Genomic DNA, 21581 nt, shown 5'->3' on the forward strand with positions numbered 1-21581 from the left:
TGGGTTAGTACGATGATTTAACGAGGTTAAGTCCCGAGTGATCTAGAATGTCATATGCTATTTAATACAGTGTTTACAAACGAGTTTCAACATCGAATTACGATTCATTTGTATTAAAGTATAATCAAGGTCTTTATCTATGTTGTTCACATGGGTATACAGATAAAGAATTAACAAACCATGAAATAATGAATTATAATAAAATAAATATTGTTCATTACAACTGAGTCAATAAAATCCCTAGCCAACAGTTGGCTTGCAGAGCATCTACTCTAACAATCTCCCACTTGCCCTAGAGCCAACTACCCATAAACTTTAATCGCATTGCTTCGCGATGCTTTTCAAACAATGGTCCTGGCAAGGGCTTTGTAAGTGAATCAGTAACGTTATCTGCAGTGGGGACTCTTTCGACTGATATATCTCCTCTTCCCATAATCTCCCGAATGTGGAACTTCCTCAGTATATGTTTGGATCGTTGATGAGACCTTGGTTTTTTTGCTTACGCAATGGCACCAGTGTAGTCGCAGTACACGAGGACTGGATCAACTCTATTAGCAATGACGCCCAACTCTTGGACAAAATTTCTCATCCAAACTGGCTCTTTGGCTGCAGCACATGCAGCAATGTATTCAGCTATAGTAGTGGAATCCGCAACGGTGTCTTGCTTGAAACTTTTCCAAGAGACAGCCGCACCATTAAGCATGAATACAAAACCAGAGGTCGATTTCGAATCATCTACGTCACATTGGAAACTAGAATCAGTGTAGCCTTCCAATTTCAATTCTCCACCCTCATAGACCATGAACAAGTTTTTAGTCATTCTCAAGTACTAAAGAATGTCTTTCACGGCCTTTATGGAGTTGAGTCAGTGTCATAGCGTTCTAGGATGAGTCTCGATGGATTGGTTCACGATTCGTATGATTTAGTTAGGAGTTTTAAGCTTCCAAGTCGCGGAGTCCAGAAGACTCGGCGCCCGAGCGGTAATGTTTTACCGCCCGAGCACCGCTCTTTCTGTCCGAGGGTAGGCTTCCAGAAGACCTGGCGCTCGAGCGGTAATTTGTTACCGCCCGAGCGCGGTCCCATCTGAAAAAATGTTTGGTTTCTTTTTTTTTTTGAAGTTCATATAGTGAGTTCATGTCTTTTATTGTTGGAAAATGTTCACACATCATTTTAGAGATTGTTCGGGGTTCGATGTCATGGGTTAGTACGATGATTTAACGAGGTCAAGTCCCGAGTGATCTAGAATGTCAAAAGCTATTTATTTACTTCAGTGGTGAGCACGATTACCAACCTCTAGGTTATGAAAGTTAAGTGCATGTAATCATGTTAGTATGTGTAGCAGTGGCCCAAGCGAGATCCAACGAATCCCTCAACGTCAAGTAAGTAAGTATGTTCGACGTGCAAAAGAAAATATTTTAAAGTTTTGAGGTATGTTAAATGACTTGTGACCAAATTATGTATGGGATTGGAAAGCGGTACAGCATGACCAGGGACCAATCCACCCCGGTAAAGCATGACCGAATTTAGATCAGGATTGGAAAGCGGTAAAGCATGACCAGGGACCAATCCACCCATTAAAGCATGAACGGAGATCTCATGTATGTGGCAGTGGATCTTCCCTGTCAGCCCAATACTGTAGTTTAGTCTGATCAGGCGTTTTATGTATGGGTCACTTGCTTTGAAATATATCTCTACGCAAAATGATGAAGTTCATGTATGTTCAAGTATGTATGTTGCAAGCATGTTTCAGAAAAGTTTCACGTTATGGCACGTCTATGTTATGTATAAAAGTTAAAGCTTTTACACGCATGTTCAAGTTTCAAGTATGTACGCTCTATTTTAAAGATTGTATGTGGTTTTACTACGTAGTACTTGTTATGCCCAGTTTATACATGTTGAGTCTTTAGACTCACTAGACTTGATCGATGCAGGTGAGGATGACTTTGATGAGACGAGAGGTGGGGACCAGTGAGCCTGCTTGGACTGAGCGGGAGGCTAAACCCGAGGGCCGCACATGTTTTAAGTTTTTATGCAATGTTTCAACTACTCTGATTTCACTTTTTGTTTACAATGTTTAAACAAGCATTTTTCTTTATCAAATTTTATTGGTGATATCTGTTAACGCAAATATTTTTGGTTGAACAATTGATTTATGAACAAAAATTGATAGTTCATTTGGTATTTAAGAAAATTTTTATTTTCCGCAAATTTCAAGTAGTTTAAAAGTACGGTACGTTACAATATTGATGACATCCTACTCATTGGGAATGATGTAGGATTACTGCAATCAACTAAAGCATGGTTGGCAAGTAAATTCTCCATGAGAAACATGGGTGAAGCATTCTATGTATTCGAAATACAAATCTATAGAGATAGATCAAAAGGATGCTAGGACTCACCCAAGCCACTTATATCGATATCATTCTGAAGCGATTCTCTATGGAAGAGTCCAAGAGAGGATACTTACCAATGTGTCATGGTGTTACTCTATCTAAAGCTATGTGTCCCAAGACAGATGAAGAGATAGAGATAATGACACGTATTCCATATGCGTCAGACATTGGTAGTATCATGTATGTTATGATATCGACACGTCTCAATGTTGCTTCCGCTCTGAGTGTTACAAGCAGATATCAGGCGAACCCTTGTCCAATGCATTGAAAGGCCGTGAAAGACATTCTTTAGTACTTGAGAATGACTAAGAACTTGTTCATGGTCTATGGGGGTGGAGAATTGAAATTGGAAGGCTACACTGATTCTAGCTTCCAATGTGACGTAGATGATTCGAAATCGACCTCTGGTTTTGTATTCATGCTTAATGGTGCGGCTGTCTGTTGGAAAAGTTCCAAAAGACACCGTTGCGGATTCCACCACTGAAGCTGAATACATTGCTGCATGTGCTGCAGCCAAAGAGCCAGTTTGGATGAGGAATTTTGTCCAAGAGTTGGGCGTCATTCCTAATGGAGTTGATCCAGTCCTCGTGTACTGCGACAACACTGGTGCGATTGCGTAAGCAAAAAAACCAAGGTCTCATCAACGATCCAAACATATACTGAGGAAGTTCCACATTCGGGATATTATGGGAAGAGGAGATATATCAGTCGAAAGAGTCCCCACTGCAGATAACGTTACTGATTCACTTACAAAGCCCTTGCCAGGACCATTGTTTGAAAAGCATCGCGAAGCAATGCGATTAAAGTTTATGGGTAGTTGGCTCTAGGGCAAGTGGGAGATTGTTAGAGTAGATGCTCTGCAAGCCAACTGTTGGCTAGGGATTTTATTGACTCAGTTGTAATGAACAATCTTTATTTTATTATAATTCATTATTTCATGGTTTGTTAATTCTTTATCTGTATACCCATGTCAACAACATAGATAAAGACCTTGATTATACTTTAATACAAATGAATCGTAATTCGATGTTGAAACTCGTTTGTAAACACTGTATGATCTAAATTCGTTCCTAGTCGATTCAGCCGCCTAAAATATGGATAAAGGTCGCTTCAGCTCGAGACTAGCATCTGTGATGTTGTGTACTGCGTTTCTTGGTAAGGGCATAGAGATGTCCAAACATGCAGATGTGTAGTCATATGATGATTATACCGAACAACCCTCTCTCGGACTTTCCAAGTGGTTATCATTCATCGAGAGGATAAGTTCGTGGTTATGATTGTACATCATTAGTCCTTATGACCTGGGACAACACTGAGTCTCTATATGCTAGGGCTGTGCTTTGATTCGTTTATCGGCTCTAGGAGAGTCATTAGGTGGCGTGGTTGGGTACAGTTGCGACACATATAGGAGTCAGTGCATTGTAGTCAGGGATTCACCGCTCACCTGAGGGTGTGGATATCCAATGTGATCTGATGAAATAATAGTGCGTGGAATCTCTGGACAGAGTAAGAGATGTACATTGGAGAAGGATTTCTCCAATGGTATATGTGATGCAACTATTTATATGTATCACATAGTTATCGAATTATTATGCAACCCTCGATGAACCAATGGTTGCAGATTCGATCGAGATATATGAGATGAAGGGACCGTACTGTACGTTAATCATAATCGACTGGTTCTTGCAGGCACTATCAGTGATACCTAGGTAATCATGGGGCGATGCTACTAGACGCTCTTACCATGATTCGATGGGTTTAATAAAAAATATGATTTCTGAAATTCTCATAATCAATTGTTGATACATAGAATGGGGCAAATTAAGGGTAAGCCCGAATAATTGATTATGTCCTGAATCACAAGGAGTTGTGTATCCACGGCTAGCTGTATCCCTGAACCATTGAGGGTCACACAAGTACTGGATTATTTTGTCCCCGTTGAGATAATAAATTCAAGGAGTTGAATTTATAGAAAACCTTGAGAGAATAAATTCAAGGAGTTGAATTTATATTATGATATAGTAAATTCAAGGAGTTGAATTTATGATAATTAAATTTTGAGAAAATAAATTCAAGGAGTTGAATTTATGAAACATTAAATTCAATTAAATTCAAGAAATTGAATTTATAAAATTTGGAGAGAATAAATTCAAAGGGTTGAATTTATAAAATTTGAGGATTTAATTTATTAAACTCAAAAGTTGAGTTTATTAAATATTAAATTAAATATAGTGGAAAGTATGTTTAATGGGCTTGTAGGAGTACAAGTCCAACATACTAAATAATTAAAATTTTTAATGAACTTTGATTAATTAATTAAACTAGTTGGACTAGCCCAATTAATTAATCAAGCCCATTAATGTTAATTATGATAATTAGGTCATGAAATTTTTTATTTTAAAATTTTTGACCTAAAATCATAGGCTCCACTAATTTGGATTGTGAGATTTTCGAGAATCAACAACCATAATTCCTCCAAATATTTAGTTTACTTAATTAATTAGATTAATTAAGTAAATGATCATTAAAAAAATATTTAGATTTCTTTATTCTCATTTTTTTTGGCATATTATTCCTTCGTGAATTGCATCCAAAAAGCTTTGAGCAAGAATGTTTTTCGGCTCTTCCTAATTCCAAAAAGCTGCTATCGAAATTTCTCACAATTCTTGCAAGAAAAATTCGGCTTATTTTTTTGAGTCGATTTTTTCTTCGTATTCCATATCTACGTAAAATTTATTCTAAATTTCTAGTGCAATTTAGAAGAGGAACAAATATTACAGTCGTGGATCTGATTCAGAGATCGAAGAACGTTCGTAGAGATTTACAACAAGAGCTATGTCCGCTAATACCGGTGTAGTTGAAGCCGTGTGAATCGCACTAAAGGTATAAAATTTCAACACGCTATGAATGTTTAATCATAAAACCATACGACTGCTCAAACTAATATATTTTTATTGTCAAAATAAAATAAAAAATTTAAACTTCTGCTGTGTTTTGGGCACGAAAAAACCGAGATCCAACAATTAGGGGGCATGATATTGATAATTGATGTCATAAAATATTATATGGATGTTTTAGAAGGGCACTGGCATGGTGTTCCTGATAGCAATAAGTCCTGAATTATTCCTCTGACTCTTCATGATTCTATAGCGAATATATTTATTTAGTGATATTCGACAGTAAGAGTAGTGGGACTAATTAATTCTAGATTTCGGAAGGGAGCAATCTTTAATGCAAGCTTTCATTAATACATGTTTTTGCATCTCTTTTGTCCTAAAATGCGTTAATTCTTTGAGAAATATTTGTTCCTAAGATCCATAGTTCCCAAGAGAAGTTAGTGTTGACAATTCAAGCATAATTTGTGTTCATACTATTTTTCAAAGTTTGATTCAAAGTTAGGCTACTAAACTTTGAAAATACATTCATCATTCACACTTCACCAAACCCAAAATTTTTCCTATAAATAGCCATGCATTTGCATTCATTTATCCATCCCAAAAACAAGCAAAAACACAAGCAATTGAGTGTTGTATAGCCTAGTCATTTAGATAAATTTTAGTATGCTCTGTGGTTGCGGCAATGTGTGATCTTCCACATCAGAAAGAATTTTCTATGTGATTAGAGTTGTGTGAGTTCCACTTTGAAAGTGAGATTGAGTATGTCATCCAAGAATAATTATTCTTGAAGTTCTTGGTGTCCCTTAAGTTGTTCTAGGGAGAGTTGTTGTTATCTCCTATTGTTGTAGGAACGATTTGTACCTATTATTGATATAGTGGGGATTTCTTTTGTTGGACTTCGGTATCGTGGTTTTTCCCTAATTTGGGTTTTCCATGTAAAAAATTCTTGTGTCGTTTTCTTCATAATTATTATCATTATTGATATCGTGAAAATATTTTGATCCGATATTACCGCTAAAGGGAAAAGAATCAACGCTTCTGCTGTACGAACATTTATTTATTTGGCTATCTTTCTCAACAAGTGGTATCAGAGCTACATTAGGATACATGGAGGAATCCATTGGAGGGATGTTTAAACTCAAAGGATCAAATTATTCCATATGGAAGGCAAGCATGTTGGACCTGCTATATTGCAAAGATCTGTATTTGCCATTGATTGGTGATAGTGCCAAGCCAGAAAACCTATCAAACGAAGAATGGACTATACTGCATCGAAAAGATGTCGGTTTCATACGACGTTTTATCGAACACAGTATCTTTCATCACTTTGCGAGCGAGAATAAAGCTGATGCTCTGTGGACCAAAATTGAAGCTATGTTTGAGAGAAAGAATGCCTTGAACAAAGCTTCGATTATCAGAAATCTTGCACGACTGAGATACAAAGAAAATGCAAATATGACAAAGCATCTGAATGCTTACCAGGGTCTAATCAACCAATCTATCACCATGAAGATTACCCAGGATGACGAAGTTACGGCACTATTATTACTGAGCTCCTTGCCAGATAGTTGGGATACTCTTGTGGTGTCGCTCAGTAATTCTGCTCCTGATGGAAAACTGAAATTACAAATAGTCAAAGATTGTCTTCTAAATGAAGAGTCCAGAAGAAAGGAGCAAGAATCCAACTCTAAAACTAAGGCATTAGTTACAGAAATAGTTGATAATCGAGGAAGAAATTACACCAGAGGACCTCATAAAGGAAGAGACAAATCCAGAGGAAAGTCCAAGATCAGAAAAGAATTCAAGTGCCATTATTGTGGAGGTCCAAATCACTATGAAAGAGAATGCAGAAGAAAGAAGAGAGATCAAAGGAATGGGACAAAGTCGGAAGAGAAAGACACAGTTGCAGTTACATCTGATGGAGATATTATAATCCTTGGTGATGATGCATGTGTCAGTATATCATACCAGCAAACTGATTGGATTATTGACTCGGGAGCTTCATATCATATCACTCCACACAGAGATATGTTTGCGTCCTACTCAAGCGGAAACTTTGGCAAAGTTAGAATTGCCAATCAAGGTTTGACTGAGGTCGTTGGTATGGGGAGCATTGTCTTGGAGACAGATACAGGGTGTCATCTCTTTCTCAGAGATGTTCGACATGTTCCAGATATTCGATTTAACATCATATCTACAGGCAAGCTTGATGATGATGGTTGTTCCAGTCACTTTGGTGAAGGAAAATGGAAACTCACCAAAGGATCTCTTATTATTGCTAGAGGTTGAAGCAAAATTCTCTTTACCTCATGCGAGCAAAAATATCAAAAGGAGAGGTTCATGCATCTAAAAAAACCTCATCTATTGAGTTGTGGCACAAGAGACTTGGACATATTAGCAAGAAGGGAATGAAAACTTTGGCTAAGAGAAAACTCCTTCCTGAAAAATCTGGTATGCATTTGGAAACTTGTGTTGATTGTTTGGCCGGAAAACAACACAGAGTTGCATTTCAAAGTTTTTCTTCATCAAGAAAAACTCAACGCTTGGAGTTAGTACACACAGATTTGTGTTACATGAAAGACATAACTCTCGGTGTTGCGCTGTATTTTGTCACCTTTATTGATGATTTCTCACGAAAGGTCTGGTGCTTTGCGCTGAAATCTAAAGATCATGTCCTTGAGGTCTTTAAGCATTTTCAGGAAAAATTTGAAAGAGAAACATGAAAGAAACTGAAGTGTATTCGTTTTGACAATGGTGGTGAATACAGGGGTCCGTTTGAGCAATACTGTATAACTCATGGAATCAGGCTCGAGAAAAGTGTTCCAAAAACCCTTCAGCACAATGGTCTAGCTGAAAGAATGAACAGGACAATTTGTGAAAGTATAAAGTGTATGTTATTACACTCCAAATTGCCCAATTCCTTTTGGGGCGAAGCTATGAGAACTGCAATTGATTTGATCAACCTTTCTCCATCAGCTTCGTTAGATGGTGATGTTCCAAACAAAGTTTGGACAGGGAAAGATGTCTCATACAAACACTTGATAGTGTTTGATTGCAAAGCCTTTGTTCATATACCAAAAGATGAAAGATCCAATCTTGATGACAAATCCAAAAAGTGCATATTTTGGGTTATGGCCATGAAGATTTCGGATACAGATTATGGGATCCATTGAATCAAAAGATTGTTAGAAGCCGAGATGTTGTATTCCTCGAAGATGAAGTTGGTTCTGATGTGGAACACAACAATTACAATCATCCAATTCAGAAATTCCTGTAAATTTAGATCCAGTTTATTTCCCCACAATTCAGGATCACGGGGGAGAAACACAAACTGAGCATGACGAGATAGTTGAGCCAATAGATGCTCAAGACAACTCTTCAACTCCACCTTCAGAAACAGAGACCAGAAGGTCCCCCAGACAGAATACCTTCTACGAGATACAACCCACATGAGTATGTGATGATCACTGATGGTGGAGAACCAGAGAGTTTCAAAGAAGCTGTGTCAAATACACAAAAAGATAAGTGGATCGAAGCGATGAAAGAAGAGATGCAATCGCTTCATGAAAATCACACCTACAACTTAGTAAAGCTACCAAAAGGTAAGAAAGCACTCAAAACTAAATGGGTTTACAGGTTGAAAACTGAAGAAAATAAATCACGGCTAAGGTACAAAGCGAGGCTAGTTGTGAAGGGTTTCAGCCAGAAGAAAGGTGTTGATTTTGATGAAATTTTCTCACCAGTGGTGAAGATGTCCTCTATCAGAGTTGTTCTGGGACTTGCAGCTAGTATTGATCTGGAAATAGAACAACTCGATGTTAAGACTGCATTTCTTCATGGTGATCTAGATGAAAAAATATATATGGAGCAACCTGAAGGATTCATAGTTAAAGGCAAAGAAGATATGGTGTGTCGACTAAACAAAAGTTTGTACGGGTTGAAGCAAGCTCCAAGACAGTGGTACAAGAAGTTTGATACATTCATGATGAATCATGGGTACAGCAGAACCAATTCTGATCATTGTGTATTTGTTAAGAAATATGATCAGAATGATATCATCATACTATTGTTGTATGTTGATGATATGTTGATCATTGGTCATGATCCAAGCAAGATAGAAAATCTTAAGGGGGAGCTTAACAAGTCTTTTGCAATGAAAGACTTAGGACCAGCAAAACAGATTCTTGGAATGAAGATCTCTAGGGATATGGCCAATAAGAAACTATGGTTATCTCAAGAACAATACATTGAGAAAGTTCTTGAAAGATTCAAAATGGATAAAACAAAGGCTGTCGGTACTTCATTTGCAGGTCATTTCAAACTAAGTTCCATTCAATGTCCCACAAGTGAGGAAGAAAAGAAAGAAATGGAAAGAGTTCCTTATGCTTCAGCAGTCGGCAGTTTAATGTATGCGATGGTATGTACGAGACCTGACATTGCTCACGCAGTTGGCATGGTAAGTCGATTTCTCTCGAATCCTGGCAAAGATCACTGGTCAGCAGTGAAATGGATATTCCGATATCTGAGAGGTACTTCTAGGCTTTGTTTGAGATTCGGAACTAGTCAAACTGTGTTAGAAGGTTATACTGATGCAGATATGGCTGGTGATGTTGATTCTAGAAAGTCCACATCCGGATACTTGATGACATTTGCAGGGGGAGCAGTCTCATGGCAATCAGAACTTCAAAAGTGCGTGGCATTGTCCACAACAGAAGCCGAGTACATAGCCACAACTGAAGCATGTAAAGAACTACTATGGTTGAAGAAGTTTCTACAAGAGTTAGGCTTGAGACAAGACAAATTTACGCTCTACTGTTATAGTCAAAGTGCAATTCATCTAAGTAAGAACTCCAGTTTACACTCAAGGTCAAAGCATATTGATGTAAGGTATCGTTGGATCCGAGATGCGTTGAACAAGAAATTGTTACATCTTGAGAAGTTTCATACCGATGATAATGGTTCTGATATGTTTACGAAGTCATTGTCCAAAGAAAAGCTGGAAAACTGTAGAAACATAGCAGGTCTGTTTGAATCTACAAAATGAAGCTTGAGGGGGAGAATTGTTGACAATTCAAGCATAATTTGTGTTCATACTATTTTTTAAAGTTTGGTTCAAAGTTAGGCTACCAAACTTTGAAAATACATCCATCATTCACACTTCACCAAACCCAAAATTTTTCCTATAAATAGCCATACATTTGCATTCATTTATCCATCCCAAAAACAAGCAAAACACAAGCAATTGAGTGTTGTATAGCCTATTCATTTAGATAAATTTTAGTATGCTCTGTGGTTGCGGCAATGTGTGATCTTCCACATCAGAAAGAATTTTCTATGTGATTAGAGTTGTGTGAATTCCACTTTGAAAATGAGATTGAGTATGTCATCCAAGAATAATTATTCTTGAAGTTCTTGGTGTCTCCTAAGTTGTTCTAGGGAGAGTTGTTGTTATTTCCTATTGTTGTAGGAACGATTTCTACCTATTATTGATATAGTGGAGATTTCTTTTGTTGGACTTCGGTCTCGTGGTTTTTCCCTAATTTGGGTTTTCCACGTAAAAAATCCTTGTGTCATTTTCTTCATAATTATTATCATTATTGATATCGTGAAAATATTTTGATCCGATATTACCGCTAAAGGGAAAAGAATCAACGCTTCCGCTGTACGTACAGTTATTTATTTGGCTATCTTTCTCAACCGTTAGAACACATGGCAAATAAATGACTTTTGAGAGGCAGCAACAGTTGATATTGGTGAGCTGACATTTAAGACTGATGCTAGATTAATCATTCAAATGTCTACTGTGGAATGCATTAAAGTTGATTGCATTTTTCTTCTGTTTTCAAGTGCTTTGCATGCAAGATTAATAGCACAAAAATCAGAAGGAATGCCACGAGTCTCGATTTCCCTTGGTAAGCTGCTTGTAAGGCTATGGGAATTCTCTCGCGGGAGTTCTACTCAGAATAAAAGTGGAGCATAATTCACTTACTGAAGGTCACTAATCAATTACATTGCTAGCAAGTATCATGTATTTATTTTAAGCCAGTCTGCTGATGACATTTTGACAATCACAATGTGGCAGGAAAATTTTCTTTAGTTAAGGATTATTTTATGGTCCATGTTTTATGTGCTTTTGCTTAAATCAGGAAACAATGTGCTTCTGCTTAAATCAGGAAACAACCCTGCAATTTCATCATTTAACTTTTTTTTTTAAGAATACTGAATATAATTCTTGTTTTCTTTGTCTTTTTACTTATCCACTATGTTCTCAATGAGTTGAATTCACAATGTCAGAGGCAGTTTTGAAAAAGATAAGTGGAAGACAAAATAATTGAAAGAAAAGGATGCATGAAATGAAAAGTAATAAATCTCACTCACCAATTATATCTCCATGCAAGCGTATTTTTTTGGGTTGTATATGATTCTGAAATTCAAATGTTCTATATTAAGAGTTTTGTGAAAGTGGGATTATATTCTATATTTTTATCATACTGACGGCCACAAGGCTTGTGCCTAGACTTAAGATTGTCAAGGCTTTGCCTTTCTGTCAAGACTCATGGTAAAGCATTGTCCTTTAATGAAGTCCGTGCCTTAATCGTAAAGCACACAATTCAATGTGGAAATAGTAAATCAGCAATTGAAGCAAGGAAATGAACATATATTTTCACTTATATACTTATAAATTTTATTTTACTATTCTTTAATAATTTGTACAGTACATAATGCATTTTGTGTGATCAAATTCTTTTCAATTATTTATATTCTAGCCTACTGTTGTTTATGGTGCTTCACTTCAATAAGGTGTGTGTCTCACCTTGTGCATAGGCTCTACGTGTAAGCTCTAATGCACCTTGTGTTTCTAGATTTATATAGAGAACTGCAAGCCATTTATGCATTATGTTGGTGGCAATGTGTAAAATGATTGATATTGTATATTATACCTCAAATAGTCTACTCAACCAATATGCGACTTGAGTAATTATGGTGTCGGAATTTTTTTATCCTCGTGTTATGCGCATGAAGTTAATAATTCAAATTTTCATTGACTACCACATGCTATCATAGATGGAGACTGTTATATATGACGATTGACCAAAACTGAAAAGACTCTTACTTTTTAACTTTGAAATTCTACTAATTTTTTTTTTTTGTATATTCATTAATTCGAAAATCACCATTTGAAAATAAATTAACATTTTCATAAATCAAAATAATTTAACAATTTAAATTTCAAGTGCATAACATCCCTAAATTCGTCAATTACCAAAATTCAACTTCTACATTTAACATGATCAAAATTAACTTCAAAATAAAGCATAAAACTCTAGTAAACTCCTTAACAACAATCCTTTAAACTTAGCCAAACAATCTAGCGCGGAAAATAAATGTCCCTCGGGAGTGTACTGTTTGTACCCTATCCACTCAAGCGTCAGTGCCTCCTTCAATATCATCATCACCTGCAGTATTCAAACCTAGTGAGTCTAATGACTCAGCACGTTCTAAACAGGAGTAGCAAATAATACATATACAGGCATATGCATTAAAACCATACTTTTACTTAAAATAATTTTATGCATAAATAGATCATGAATCGTAAAATCATAAAATCGTAAAGCTTTGCATCTTTTATCATTTTGGGTGCAGTTTGTTCCTTGAAAGTGACTAACATTTTATCCTATGTTCGACTGACTAGTCTTAGCTCCCATTGCGTAAGGAGACGGGCACTAGTCACCGCCATGGAAATACGATTGTGGGGCTTCCTCTGGGGCCTTGTCTCGTAAACGGGCTCCCTTTGGGGCCTTTTCCCTCACAACATTCCCATAAAATTGTAAGTTCATCATTCCTTCTTAAAACGAATCCCCCACATATCCTCTATATCGTTTGTCACAGTCAATTCACATCCCTCAAAATATTTTTCGATTCCTTTTTAAAGAATACAATATCATGGCTTTCAAAAAATATCATTTTAACAGTAAAAATTGCACAGCTTTACCATAAATCATAAAATATCTAATTTTCATCAAAATTATCATTTATATCATTTATCATATGTTATGATCCTTCGAAACGCTCCCAACCCTTTTCGTACTACCCAAGTGTAAAATGATCATTTTGTCTTTGGACGTAAAATTTATCGATTTTGACTTTTTCTTACTTTTATTGACTTTAGAACATCCCAAATAATTATTTAAACTTAAATTTAATTTTTTTATATTTTTATTTAGCCTAAATTCGGGGGTTTCAATTTAATTTTTTATTATTAATTCGCGAAGCATTTTAATCCCGAATTAATTCAAACTTTAATATTTTTTTTCCAAAATTTTAAACATAGACTTTGTTAGACTTCATTTGATTGTGGTGATGAGAGTCAAAACCAGTAGGTCGCGTTAGCTAAAATCAGAAGACTACATAAAAGCAGAAGCTCTAGTATCGTGTTAACAAAAGCAGTACTCTTGAGTACTTATCGGCTTAGAAAACCAGAAGCAGAACGTTAACTTATTTTAAGCAGAAGTAACTTAACATCATTTACTTGATCGTTTCTATCTTAATTGTTACTGTTACTTTACCTAGTACAAGTATTAATTGCACCATTAATGCTGTACGAAGTTATTTAATACGCCTTACCAATTTAGGTATAAAGCAAAGATTGATTATTCTGAAGACTTTCTACATGAACCTTTTTAGGTATTAATGCTGATTCTATCAGAAGTCAAAAGAAGCCGTTTCTGTTTACGTTGGACTCAAGTTTTCTATATATAAGAATATCAATTCTTTATCGAAAAAAACGTTATTGTCTTTATCATCACAACGATTATTCCAACGTGAGTTTGAGCTATTATCAACTACTACTTATCTTCAAAAGCTCAACATACAGAAAACAGCAAACGCCTTATTATCATTAACCGATCTTCTAAGATCATTTTTTGTTGTTACTGTCTCATAACTCTCTTCAAGATAAAACACTTTACTATATCATCGAGAAGAGTTTGTAAACTGGAATAAAGTCTTTTTCAGAACTTTGTTGTATTTGTTTTTACGGAGTTGTGTAACTAAGAGTTTTAGTAGGCTAAGGGTAAGTCCTACTGAAATGGGTGTATACAAGTGTTGTCCTGTCAAATCCAAAGTCTTTTAGTGATACCTTCTGGAAACAGAAGAAGGGGAGACGTAGAAGATTTTATCTTCGAACTTACTGTTTTATTATTTCTCATCGTACTCCATTGGATCGTTTCCACACTTATTGTGATCTATTGGACTTACATTCGAACAAGACCAGCTATAATCTCTAACAGGATTCTAGCACCCTTTGCAAAATCGTTAAACAAATGAAAGAGTTTATTCACCCCCCTCTAAACTCCTTGTCGATCCCCAACAAGTGGTATCAAAGTAGATTTTTCTTGTTCCAAATATCTATAACAAATATGGCACACTTCACCAAAGTTCCCATGTTCTCAAAAGAAGACTTCGATGACTGGAAGATCCGCATGCAAGCTCATCTTGCAGCTCAAGACGATGACATGTAATTTGTCATCACAGATGGTCCCCTGAAAATCTTAAAGTCAAATACAGCTATTGCTGTTACTTAGGGGGCACCACAAATGGTTGAGAAGCACAGAAATGAATGGACTGGCGAGGACAAAAAGAAAGCCAATCTTGACAATGTTGCGAAGGACATTCTCTACAAAACACTTGATAAGAACACCTTCAGTAAGATCAAGATGTGCTCTACTGCAAAAGAGATTTGGGAAAAACTCATCCAAATCTGTTATAGAAATGAACAGACAAAGGAGCATAATTTGTCTGTAGAAATGCAGAAGTTTGAGAATCTGAAGATGAAAGCTGGAGAAACTGTGAGTGAATTTGATGAACGTTTCAGCAGCTTGGTAAATGAGTTAGCAGCTCTGGGGAAAGAATATGGCAACAGAGAAATAGCACTCAAAGTTATGAGAGCTTTACCCAGAGAATGGGATGTAAAAACCATGGCTATGAGGGCTATCTAAAGATCTGAACAAATTAGAACTACACTGACTTGTTTGCAGACTTAAAAGCCTATGAGTATGAACTGGAAGTGAGAAGTGGATAAGAGCCATCATCAAATCCACCTACCAAGGCTCTTACTACTACTACTACTGCTACGGCTACTGCTGCAATTGTTCTAAGCGCATCACCTGCTACTAGCATTGAAAGAACATCTGAAAAGACTGCTGAACAAATCAGCGACGATGCAATGTCTTTATTTGTGAAGAAATTTTCCTGATTCATGAAGAAGAATCATCGAGTTTACCAGGGTCCTAACCGAAACTTTAAGAAGGATTCACCACCTAGTGATATGGCGTGTTTCAACTGTGGAAAAGTAGGGCACTTCATCGCTAATTGCCCTAAGCCAAAGAAGGATGATCAAAAGAAAAATGAATACAGGAGAAATGACAAGAAATCCAGAAGAGATCGCAAAGCGATGATTGCAGAAGAAAGAAAATCAAAATGGGCGGATTCTAGTTCTGAGTCTTCTGAAGCAGAAAGTCATTCCAGTGATAGCGATGCAGAATAGATCAAATGTCTCATGGCAGATACTGAATCAACCTCCACATCTGGAGAGGTATTTGACTTTGAATCTAATGAATTTACACGAACTGATCTGGTTAAAGCACTGCATGAAATGGTGGAAGAGTACTCGAGATTTTCTCCATCATTCGAGGAAGTTAAGATTGAAAATCAAAACTTAAAGGATCAAGTCAGTAAGTTCACTTGCTTGCAAGAGAATAGCTGCAATGATTTAAAAGTTGAGATGAGTAAATTAAGAACTGAGAATGACAGGGTGAATGCAGATTACCAGACGATGAAGTCTGAGAATCAGAAGCTATCTATTCTGGTAAATGTATGGAACAAGTCTTCTGTTTCACTAGAGAAGATGCAAGAATTGCAGAAACAATCTGGAGACAGAAGTGGTCTCGGATTTAACAATAATGAAAGCACTTCTGAAACCAGTACTAAGCCAGAACTGGATACAAACAAAGGGAAATACATTCATTTTGTTAAATTCAGTGTGGTATATGAACAAGAAGTACCAACTGTTCGAGTTGAAATGACTGTAGATCAGACGAACAGAAGGAAGCATTAAGGTCTGGGTTATGTTGAACCTAAAGGAAGAGTTAACCAGAGTTCTGGATCCAGTACAACTCAGGAGGACAACCCTTTATGAAGGTTAAAACCTACCATTACTATAATTCTAGACCTGTTCAGAAGAGTTACAGACCTGACAACAAAGACAGAAGGGAAAAACAACATACTAGAATGCATTCTATTAGAAATAACAGACCTTCTGTTGCACACAATTCTGTGGATACCCGAAGTACAAAATCACCAAAAATTGTACAAATGTGGGTTCCCAAGGGATTGATAAGGCTTGGACCCAAGTAGATTGGGTACCATTTACTAAAATCTGTGTTTGCTGGAACAGGAGAAGAAAACCAAGATAATCAGCTCCACATGGTATCTGGACAGTGGATGCTCAAGACACATGACTAGACAGAAAAGTCTACTTTCAGAAGTAATAAGTTGTACTGGACAAAGATAACTTTTGGGGACAATTCAAAAGGTAAAACCGTGGGTAAGGGTAAAATTATCCATGGTAATATCTCTATAAATGATGTACTCTTGGTTGAAAATCTTTGCTATAATTTGATCAGCATTAGTCAACTGTGTGATAACGGTTACTCTGTAGCTTTTCAAAAGCACACATGCACAGTTAAAGATGCTGCTGAGTCTACTGTATTAACTGGACAAAGAAAAGGTAACACCTACAAAGTATCATGGAATATAGATAATGTAAATGTTCCCACATGTTTAGTGGCCTCTATTAGTGATAAACATTCGCTCTGGCACAAGTGATTGAAGCATCTGAATTTCAAGTCTATCAATAATCTCAAGAAGCAGAACATAGTTGATGGTTTACCTGATATTAATTTCATTAAGAATCATGTATGTTCTGCATGTCAATTTGGTAAACCAGTGAGATCTAGCTTCAAGAATGAAGGTAGTAAATCAACTTCAAGGTGTTTGGAATTATTGCATATGGACTTATTTGGTCCAATCCCTATCATGAGCCTAGGGGGAATGAAATACTCTCTTGTTATTGATGACTTTTCTAGATTTACTTGGGTAATATTTTTTGCTGGAAAAGATAAAACTAGTAGCCTCCTGATCAAGCTTCTGAAAAGGATTAAAAATGAAAAATCAATTTCTATCATTAAAATCAGAAGTGATCGGGGAACTGAGTTTACTAACAAAATTCTTGAGTTATATTTAGCTGAACATGGTATTCATCATGAATACTCAGCTTCCAGAATGCCTCAACAAAACGGAGTAGCTGAGAGGAGAAACAGAACTCTTAAAGAAGCTGCTAAAACAATGCTAGCATATGCAGACATCTCTCAGCGCTTCTGGGCAGAAGCAATCAACATAGCATGCTACACACAGAACAGAACAATGATCAACAAAAGACATAATCAGACTCCATATGAGATATGAAAAGGGAGTAAGCCTAGCGTATCTTATTTTCATGTATTTGGTTGCAGATGTTTTATTCACAATAATGGTAAAAATTATTTGTCTGCATTTGATTCAAAATCAGATGCTGGAGTCTTCCTTGGGTATTCAGCAGTGAGAAAATCATTTAGAATTTTCAATAATACAACTCTTAATGTTGAAGAATCAATTCATGTTGTCTTTGATGATGATAGCAGTGCTCCTGGAATTTCTAACGTGTCTAATTTAAGTAACATGTTAAACAGGATTCATCTGGAAATGTATAGTGAAGATGATGCAGAACCTAGTATTAAAGATGCTCAAAATCCAGAACCAGACATTCCTGTAGTGGAACCAGCTACACAAGCACCAGATATACCAGAACAAGCAGCTGACATTCCAGAACCTTTTACTGGTTTAGATGAGCAGGATCTGAATCCATCCAATCAGGAAGAAATCCCTCTAAACCCTTATATTTGGAGAAAATCTCATCCTCTACCTTTGGTTATTGGCAATCCAGCAGCTTCTTTTAGAACTAGAAGGCAAATGATTAATGAATATATGCATGCTGCCTTTATTTCTCAGGATGAACCAAAGAAGATTGAAGAAGCTCTTCTGGATCCTAGTTGGATTGAAGTTATGCAAGAAGAACTGAATCAATTTAAAAGGAATGAAGTTTGGTTTCTTGTACCTAGACCATCTCATCAAGCTGTTATTGGAACTCGGTGGGTATTTAGAAACAAACTAAATGAATAAGCCATTGTGGTTAGAAATAAAGCAAGACTGATGGCTCAAGGTTTCAGACAAGAAGAAGGAATAGACTATGATGAGACCTATGCACCAGTAGCAAGGCTTGAAGCTATCAGAATATTCTTAGCCTTTGCTGGTTTCAAAAACTTTAAATTTTATCAGATGGACGTAAAAAGTGCCTTACTAAATGGTCTACTACAAGAAGAGGTCTACGTCGAACAACCTCCAGGTTTTATTGATAATTTCTTACCGCATCATGTATTCAAATTACACAAAGCCCTATATGGTTTGAAACATGTACCTAGAGCGTGGTATGACAATCTCTCACAATTTTTTGTCAATCATGATTTTACAATCGGCACAGTAGACAAGACTTTGTTCACTTTAGTTAAGAATAAGCACATTCTCTTAGTACAAATATATGTTGATGACATTATCTTTGGGTCAACTAACCCAAGTTATGTGCAAAGTTTGTCAAGTTAATGCAGGATCAATTTGAAATGAGCATGATGGGAGAATTAACATTCTTCCTAGGATTGTAGATCAAACAACTTGACAATGGAATTTTCATAAATCAAGCTAAGTTTACTAAGGAGCTACTGAAAAAGTTTGGCATGGAAGCATGCTCTGCATGCTTCCACTCCAATGAGCTCATCTACTAAACTTGATAAAGATGAAAATGGAATTTCAGTAGAGGTAACTCAGTATCGTGATCTTATTGGTTCACTGTTATATCTTACTGCCAGTAGACCTGATAATTTGTTTGTTGTTTGCATTTGTGCAAGATTTCAGTTTAACCCTAAGCAGTCACATTATATTGCTGCTAAACCTATACTGAAATACTTAAAGGGAACTCAAAATGTCGGCCTATGGTATCCCAATGATTCTTTTTTCAATGTTATTGGATATTCAGATGCTGACTATGCAGGTTGCAAACTGGATAGAAAAAGCACAAGTGGTTTTTGTCAATTTCTTGGTAATAGGCTGATCTCCTGGTTTAGTAAAAAGCAGACTTCCATAGCTACGTTGATATGAATCTAGCCAGCCACTATGCATTCCAAGAACCAATCCTGAGAGGACGATTGAAGATGTTGAATTTTGCCCTTCATTCAACCAATGAAAGCTTGGAAATAAGGCTCGAGGGGTTCGGGTTGCATCACCATCAAGTAGAGGATGAATTGGAAGTTTGCGACTTAGCGCGTAAGTAGGTGGAGATCAACAAATAATATAATGAAGGAGTCCCGAACAACCAAGCATATGAGTGCAAAATTGCCCGAGAGAAGCAGTGCAGCAGCACGCGCTAGCGCAGATGTGCAGAAGCAGCAGCACGCGCTAGCGCAGATGTGCAGAACTGTGCACACGCCAGAAGCAGTGCAGCAGCGCACGCTAGCGCAGAGCAGAACAGCGCGCGCGCTAGCGCCAGAAGCAGCGCGCCAGCGCCAGATGTGTCGCCACCGCGCGCCCCGTGCTGTCCGGGTGCAGAACCTTGCGCGCCACATCGCGAGATCACGCGCCACCGCGCGCACTTCCTTGTAGAAATTGTTCACAACTTTCTTTATGACTTTTTACACTACTTTTTGCATGTTTTATTGTTTATATAATGCATTGTAAGGACCATGAACGAAATAATTCAGATTGATAAAAATATTTTGAGGAGTTTCTCTCAATTCTCAAGGCTTTTAAAGCTTTGTTCAAAATCAAATAAAACTTATCAAAGATTGCATCTTTGTGGCGTTTGTCGATTGTTTTTCGCACGGATTGTCAAAACAAGTTCTTTGAAGGTTCGTTTGAAATTCGATTGTTATTATCGTTGATATTTGTTGCTAATTTTTAATCACTTAGAGGTGAATATCACAAATCGTTACTTGTTTCAAAAGATCGGGACAACATAATCGATCCTTGTTCGTTATGAATTGAGGGCGCGATTTCAATAATCGTGTTTGCTTTTCATTCGTATGAGGATTCGTATCATTTGGTATCAGAGCTTTTGGTTCTTTTTGATTCAAGTAAGCGTATCCGTTCAATTTCTCGTAGGATTTTCAATACCGATCTTCGTGTAGCGATTTTCTACGTATTTGTTGGGTAAAAAAAACAAAAAGGGGTACAATATGCTTGATAGTAAATTTCAGTCATTGTTGGTAGAATTTGGGAAAATAATGGAGGACGAATTTAAACATTTGCGTTAAAGGTATGGGCGAGTGGATGAGAGTGGAAGGATGAGTAAAGAGGAGAGAAGCACGGGAACACCAGCGAGGAGTTCAAAACGTGGATATCAAGGTACATTGCATTCTCACATAATTGTATTTCTGATATTCGATGTTTGTGGTGTCTAGAGATAGGACATGATTTTTATCATTGTCCAAATGAGGATGTGAAGGTAGTGGATTCCACTTCCAAACTTGAAGCCAAACATGTGGATGATTTGAATGTTGAAGTTGATACTCCAATTGTGTCTCATGCGAGTATTGAGTGTTGTGATGTGGAGGGTGAGTTGTTAGATGATGTGCAAGTTGTTTCTTTCGCTCAACTGTCTACGAATGTAATATGTATTGGTGAATCAATTTGTTATGAGTTGAGAGAAAAAGAAAATGAGATGGCCAAAAAAGAGAGTGATAAAAAAGGCGGGATGGCCATCGAAGAACAAAAAGATATGTGTGAAAAAGAGGCCAAACAAACAAAAAAAGAAATTATATGTATGGCTCAAAAGAGTGAGGATAAGCGACTCTTTATTTTGGGTAAACCACTTCATATACATCTGTGCAAAGTTGGTTTATTTTATTTTAATGAAATAGCCGGTTCGATCCCGAGCATTGTTAAACTCTACTTGCAGGATTGTGGAAAAGGCATGAAAAGTATTGATCTTCCTAGCTATCAAGAAAAACAAGATTTGAGGACAAATCTTTTTGAAGAAATGGAGTATGATATGAATCTAGCCAGCCACTATGCGTTCCAAGAACCAAGCCCGAGAAGACGATTGAAGATGTTGAATTTTGCCCTTCATTCAACCAATGAAAGCTTG

The sequence above is a fragment of the Primulina tabacum genome, chromosome 7 (assembly GCF_025594145.1).
Source record: "Primulina tabacum isolate GXHZ01 chromosome 7, ASM2559414v2, whole genome shotgun sequence".
Classification (NCBI taxonomy): Eukaryota; Viridiplantae; Streptophyta; class Magnoliopsida; order Lamiales; family Gesneriaceae; genus Primulina; species Primulina tabacum.